At 40.3% G+C, this 7,429-nt stretch overlaps 1 long non-coding RNA gene across 1 annotated transcript; it reads left to right on the top strand.

Moving 5' to 3' along the window:
• The first annotated feature begins 1,302 nt into the window (after positions 1-1,302).
• On the top strand, positions 1,303-3,847 carry LOC134082234 (uncharacterized). Its single transcript, XR_009939614.1, has 3 exons — positions 1,303-1,353; positions 2,251-2,327; positions 3,826-3,847. It is a non-coding gene; the product is annotated as an uncharacterized LOC134082234 (long non-coding RNA).
• The last annotated feature ends 3,582 nt before the right edge of the window (positions 3,848-7,429 follow it).

The following is a 7,429-nucleotide window of genomic DNA, read 5'->3' as shown; positions in this document are numbered from 1 at the left end:
AAAAGACAGTTCCTTGGGGTGAACCTGCTTGTCATGATCTTGTCTGACAGGTTCACAATCCATCCTCACTGTAAAGCAGGCTGTTGGTTGTTGTTGACACTAATTGCCTTAAGCTTCACCTAACTTCACCTCATGCACCCAAAAACAAGTCCTACAAGATACTTGACACACAGACAGGAAACTGCTCCAACAGTCTCAGATGTGGGGAAACATTGTTTTTGTTAAGGGGGGCACACACATAAAGATAATCGGGCTGATTTTGCCCCGATTTCCCCCCCTTCCGACCAAAGACAGAAAACGGCTGATTATCTTAAACTCTTAAGATTATTTAATGAGATTATCTTGTAGTGTGTGGTGTGTTAAGAATCAAAATGATCCCGACAATTGCCTCGGAGAACGTTTGGCGCCTATAATCGTAAATATTAAACATGTTCAATATTTGTGACTGGAAATCCGAGGGCAGCCGAGCAAGATGTTTTATCTTCATGTGTAGGTTCTCTGACAGATAAAAAAAAATCGGTTGATATTTATAAAATCGTTATGTGTGTGTTGCTGTGCTGGTGCGAAGGAAGTCTCTCTCGCCAAGCAGGGGCAATGGATGCAGTGGCAGGGCTCCAGAGTGTGACCAATTTGGATGCGCCCTGAAAGAAATTCTAGGTCACACTGGTGCACCTGACGCTGCTCGGGTGAAAGCATACATTTCTTTCACAAGTTATCATTGTGGGCTCACCCGTATCATTGGTCTGATTGGTTGAAGGATTATCCAAAAGCGTAGGCCTACAGAGTCATTTGAACTAGGCCCACTGATGCGTCTCTTGCGCAGTAGAAATAAAGCACAGACTCTCAGACTAATGTTCAATCATAAAAGATTGAGCTTAGTATGGTGATAACCAGACTAGGTAAAGCCTACATTTGAAACAATTAGCTAGAAATTATACCACATGTCTGCATTCAATGCCACTTCAAAGCCACTTCGAAAGTTTGTTCAGACCCAGTGACACTGGCATCATCGTAACGGAACGTCACACTTCAGCACTCTATTATGCACGATATGGAAATATGTAATGAATGTGTCATGCACATTCTGAGCAATGTAGGGATGCTCGCTCTGGCATGTTTGCCTGCCTGTGTGTTCAGGTGTGTATGTGTGTGTTCAGGAAGATGGTCATGAAGATGCCCACACACACACACCTTCTTGGTTATTCTGGGAAAACACGTCCCATTCATTTAGTCTCCACCTCTCAGATTTTACAGAATTTAAAGGATCTGCTGCCATTGTCGTAGTGTAAAAGACGCCACTGGGTTTTGTGAAGTCCATGCTTTGACAGGTCAAAAGGGAACCTAAACCACTAGGTAAGTGCTTGTGTCTGATTGGCATATAATAGATTAAGCATGCGCTTGGAGGTCTAAGTTTTGCATAAGATTTTGAGAAAATCTTGAGGTTAATGTAAACTAAAACGGTACTCTTCGTGGCCTAGTGCTATATAGTGAATTTGTTGTGAATACAGTAGCATTACAAATGACAACTGCATGACTTTGTAAATACCTGGCCTTTAATTTGCAATGGTAGAGGAATATTCTGCACCTTGTAGGCTTTGAACTTCACATGCCAACTGTTCACATTGAATAAGTATCAGAGACATATAACTGTCATTTCCCTGCCATTTTCAATAGGCAAATAATCATGTTAGATGCAGCACCAAGGATACAAGGATGTTTATTTGTCACATGCATCTGATTATTAATGTAAAGAATGCAGTGAAATTGTCAGTTCCTTCAGCTATTATGCATATGGGGGTGACGGCACCAATATGGCACGTGGCATTTAGCTTTAAGGAGTTTCACAGGTGTTCATTCTGATTATAACATAATTGTTCATGTTAGGACAGAGATTATTCACTGGAACAGATATTGGACTTGAATTTAAGTTTCTGCTCTTATGAATACAGTTGGCTTACTTTTGAGATAATAGAAATATTTGAAACTGGTCAAATTAAATGATCATATTAAAATGTTTATCTGCTGTACGCACGATGCACTGTGGTTGAGATGTTGTTTTAGAGGATGAGATGTTCCAGCCTACCCAAACTATCCACCAAGAGCAGATTTCATATTCTTCAACATGTATTCAATGTGCAATCAATGAGTATATGCGTTTGCGTCCATCTTGTGACATGCTTTCAATTGAATTAAATTCAATTTATAACTCGAGAGTCTGTTTACTTAGTTTACCCTGTGTTTTTCTTTCAGAAAAATGGCTACAGTATCCTCGACTTCAGGCGACTGGAAAACAGGGCTTTTTGACTGTTTTTCAGACATGCCCAGTTGTAAGTCAACTTTACTCTCCCTGAGTTTACATCCGAAGATTTAATATCACTGACCATCTTGACCCTCACTGAAAAATATAAGCACTGGTTATGTTTAATTTAAGCGTACTGTACTAGTAGAAGTGAATAGAAGGAAATTCTGTCTGCCGGTCTTAGACATGCATGGAATTTATCAAGCCTGTTTGTGTTCCTTTTGATGCTGAGAGACAATTGGAAATTGCAGCCAATGTTTAACCACTGGTACTAATTAAATACAATGAATTAAGTTAAACACTGTAGATTATCGTATTAATTATTTCTGTGTTAATGATGAACTACAATAATTTAAAGGCTAAAGTCACTTCCTAAAGTGACATTTGCTTCAAGATTCAAAAAGCTTTATTGACTATCATGTTGCCATGTTATTGTGCAGACTACAAGTACAAACTAAATGCATTATGTGTCTAACCAGAAGTGCAAAAAAAAAAGCAGAAAAGTGCAATGAGTGATATAGAAAGTATAGACAGATGGTGCATAGACAGGACAAGACAGTGCAGTGTAGACAGTTATTACATTCATTTCATACTTATTCATAATTAAGTGAATGGTTGGAACCAAAAGGAACCAAAATGTGGCAGGACTTTTTCTTTCTGAAACCAGACTTTTACACCTCTGCATACATAGACCTATATTTACAGTTGGTCTTGGGTGTTGGCATTTCCTAAAAAAAAAAGAACAGAAAATCAGATAATTAAACTCAATTAATTATAATCAGATAATTATAATAAAAGTGGCGATATCCTAGCACAACACCACTTGATTATGGCATTTAGTGTAAAAGCAATATGACATGGTTGTGGGGATAGTAAAGCCTTGTACCTACGGCCGAATTACAGCCGTGGCGATATCCTTCATATTTCTTAAAAACAAATGGTTGAATATTCACCAATTCTTAGTCTTTGTATTCTTGTCTATGTTTCAAATCACACTGACTGCAGTCTATGTTAAAGAACCCCTCTCGCCATTTGAGTAAAAATGGTCAGTTGTGGGAACCAGATAACCTCACAAATCGCAACCTCCTGTAGCCTCGTCTTTGTTGCCAATGACAAGCTAGCTGGAATCTGACACCCTTTGTGTCTCTCTTCTGCACGCACAAGATGCATTCCCAATTAAGTGGAGTTAGAGAAGTTAGATCTGGTATGTGGTGTAAGGTTGCGTGTAACATGGTGTTGATGCATTTTGACATTGTAAACATTCTCGAGGAAGTGAAAAGCAGGTCACTGTAAAGCTACTATATATAATATACCTTGTGTTTCAGCATCAAATGTAATCTGTCCTTAGTCAATCAGTTATCATTTATTAAGGTCCTATTTTTTAATTAGTTAACCCCCATGGGCATGCCACCCTGCCACACTGATCACACCATCTAGCTTATCCATTAAAGTTCATCACCCAACACAACTGTATATTTAAATGCACATGTACACATTAGAATGTTTGTGCCTCTCACCCTTCCCAGGCTGCTATGCGTTCTGGCTTTTTCCCTGCATGCAATGCCAGACAGCCGACGCGCACGGCTGGAATTTATGCCTGCCTCTGCTGGACTCATTCGCCTGTGGGGCCGTCTCCTACTGCCTGGTCAAGTCCATCCGTGAGAAATATAACATCATTGTAAGTCTGGGTGGGAGAGAAGAGGGCACTGTACAATTTATGTATGTGTTACTGTCTGCCATAAAAAAAAACATTCATTTCTTTGGAAATTAGCTTATTCGCCGTCTCCCTCAGAGTTAGATGAGGATACATAATCTTCCTCACTCTGTCTCAAACCGACTGTATCCTTCCGTGAGTAGCCTACACTTTCGTGCAGCACCCTATGTGCTTACTGGCATAGTGTGCACATTTTAACAGAATAGTGTCGTCTCATATCAAACGCTAACCTCCGTGCACTTCACCGAAATGACGATCGTAACGTTTAAATATGATTTTATTGGTGTCCTCAATTCCACCATGACATGGTCGTACAGTGTCAAAACATGAACAGTTTATGTTGTAACTTGTACTCTTGTACCTCTGTAAATATTGTTTTCCACTGCTGCTGATTCAGATTTCTCTACTGCGATTTCTACGAGTTTGAAAATATTCCCTCCCCGTCCGTTATATAGCCAAGATGGCGTCCGTTAAGGGCGAGAAGTGTCCATCGTTCCACACTCAACTTTTTGACCGTTACGAGTGCACCATCCGGGGACTTGCAGTGCCCTTCGTGTCGTTTGAAGTTTCAGTGTGAACGCCCTCACACACTCAAATTAAGTATTTTAAGTGCAGAAGTGCACCAATTGAGACACAGTGGCTGTCTCTCTAGGCTGTTTTCCACCGAAAATGAATCTAGTGTTGAACTGGTGCCGTTCAAAAGTCTTTGAACCGTGGTGCTATCTAGTGAACCAGCCCGCATTTACACCAGTTCTGAACCGAACCAAGAATGCGTCATCAACAATGGGTGTTGCATGCAAAAGAAAAAGTTAATGAGATGCATAAACGGGAGAATGATATGACCAGTTGTCCCTTAAAAACGGCAGAAACTAGCTGTTTAAAATGCTAGGCAACGTCTGCAGTGCAATGCTAGTTGAATCGCTTTGTTTACTCATGGCAACAGTTGATATGGACGGAAAACTCTCCCCTCTGAAAGGCGCAATGACACGCCCACTCCGGTTCACAGGAAAGTATGTCCATGTGAATCTCGCGTGACATTTCTGTGGTTCAGATTGGGTTGCGGTCTCGAACTGATTCTACTTGTATACAAACTATTCCAAAGTTTACAGACTGCTTGGTGCTTCGTTTTTTGTGTAGACACCTAGATCAAGCTGCTGAAGAGGTTTGCCGCTGTTTTGAGCAATGTTAGTGGTTTAAAAATGCTTAGTTCTCATTCAGGAAATAGCATTTTTTTCAATTTTCGGCAAACTAACACTTTAGATGTATATTTTCTCTCTCTCTCTCTCTCTCTCTCTCTCTCTCTCTCTCCCCCCTAGGGTTCATGTTGTAACGACTGGTTGAAAGTGTGTTTTTGCTACCCTTGTTTGTGGTGCCAGATGTCCAGGGAGCTGAAAATCCGTAACGATGCTCCCAACAACACTGTGATAACCCAGCAGGTGACACGGTCCTAGGTCAGAGAAAAGTGAAGCCACAAACAGGCTGTTGGCGCAGCCATATTCGTGTTGTGTGTAGAAAACCACTAGCATGCACGGAGGCAATCACACTGCTCACATCGGTTGTAGGCCGGAAAAAGAGAAAGACTTTATTTGTGCGCCAGCACTTTATAGGAAACATTACGCATCACGTATGTACAACGTATGACGTATGAGGTCACTCTTAACACCCCCACTTGATCTCATGCTGTATAAATCATAATGTATCCAACTCTTCTAATTGGTATAATGTTAACAAAAATAATCTCACATTTCAATGGTTAAGTTTAGAGCTTACAGTTTACACACCAAACATAAATTGCATAAATCTCTCAATCTTGAACTTTGTCATTGGCTTAGTGAAAACATCAGCCACCATATCAACTGTAGGACAGTATTCAATTACCACTTTGCCATCATTAACTGCTGAACGAACAAAATGATACCTTATATCAATGTGCTTACATCTCTGGCGGCACACTGGATCTTTGGATAAGGCTATTGTACCTTGATTATCCTCAAAAATCTTCACTGGTGCATACTGACAATCATTTTCCATTCCATTCATCAATTGTACAAGATACAAACTCTCTTGGGTGGTCGCAGCCAGCGCCATATATTCAGCTTCACATGTTGATAAAGCAACTGTGGCCTGTTTCTTAGATTTCCAAGAAATGAGTGGACCAGCATTAGTTAGACTAAAGCAATATCCTGTAGTGCTTCGTCTGTCACTCAAATCGGCTCCCCAATCTGAATCACTATATGCCACAAGTTTTAAATCTGTCTCACTTTTCCTGTAACATAACTCATGGTCAATTGTGCCTTTCAGGTACCTCATCACATGCTTAGCTGTTACCCAGTGTTGTTCATTTGGTTCTGACAAATGCTGCGATAGCTTACTCACAACAAAGCTTAAGTCTGGCCTGGTGCATATCATTATGTAAATCAAGCTTCCTACAACCTCCCTGTATGTTCTGGAATCAACAGGGTCAGCATCACTCTTGTATTCTAGCTTCTGTTCACATGGGGTTGACCTTGGCTTACAATCAGACATACCAAATCTATCTAGTACCTTGGATATGTACTTCTTTTGAGACATCTTTACCACTCCTTCTTTCTGATCAAAATCAATGCCTAGGAAGTGTTTCAGCTTTCCAAGATCCTTCATCTTAAATTTCACAGCAAGTGTTTTCTTCACATCATTCAACAAATCATCATTACTAGCAGCAATAATTAGATCATCAACCCATATTACCACTGTTGCTCTTTCTTTTCCGATTTGTTTACTGTAGACACAGTGATCTGCAGGGTTTTGCACAAAATCACTCTCCATTAAATAATCACTCAGCATTTTGTTCCAGTTTCTACCGGACTGCTTAAGACCATACAGTGATCTATTTAGTCTACAGACTAATTTTTCTCCTGTGTTGGATTGCACCTCAAATCCCTCTGGTTGCTCTATATACACTTCACAATCAATAGGAGCATGAAGATATGCCGTCTTGACATCCATTTGATGCAGGTCTAGATCATACTGTGCAGCCATCTGCATAAGTGCACGTATTGATGTCAAATTTGCAGTTGGAGAGAAAGTCTCCTTGTAATCTATTCCCATCACCTGATTGTAACCTTTGGCAACATATCTAGCCTTGTATGTTTCTGACTGATCTGCATTAGTTTTAACTGCATAAACCCATCTTCCTCCTACTTCATGTTTACCTTCTGGTAGGGTAGTCAGTGTGAATGTGTCATTTTCTCTAAGAGAATTAATTTCTTCTTTCATTGCATTAGCCCAAATCTCTGCCTTGGTTGAGCTCATAGCTTCCTTGAAGGTTTGTGGTACATCACACATTCTGTAACAATAGTCAATACTAATTGAAACCTGATCTTTTGACTTAGCATCAGTAATGTACTCAGAGAGGTACTGTGGGGTTCTCCTATCTC

The sequence above is a fragment of the Sardina pilchardus genome, chromosome 6 (assembly GCF_963854185.1).
Source record: "Sardina pilchardus chromosome 6, fSarPil1.1, whole genome shotgun sequence".
NCBI classification, from domain to species: Eukaryota; Metazoa; Chordata; class Actinopteri; order Clupeiformes; family Clupeidae; genus Sardina; species Sardina pilchardus.
The sequence above is the reverse complement of the archived record's forward strand: the minus strand, read 5'-3'. Positions and strand labels throughout refer to the sequence as shown.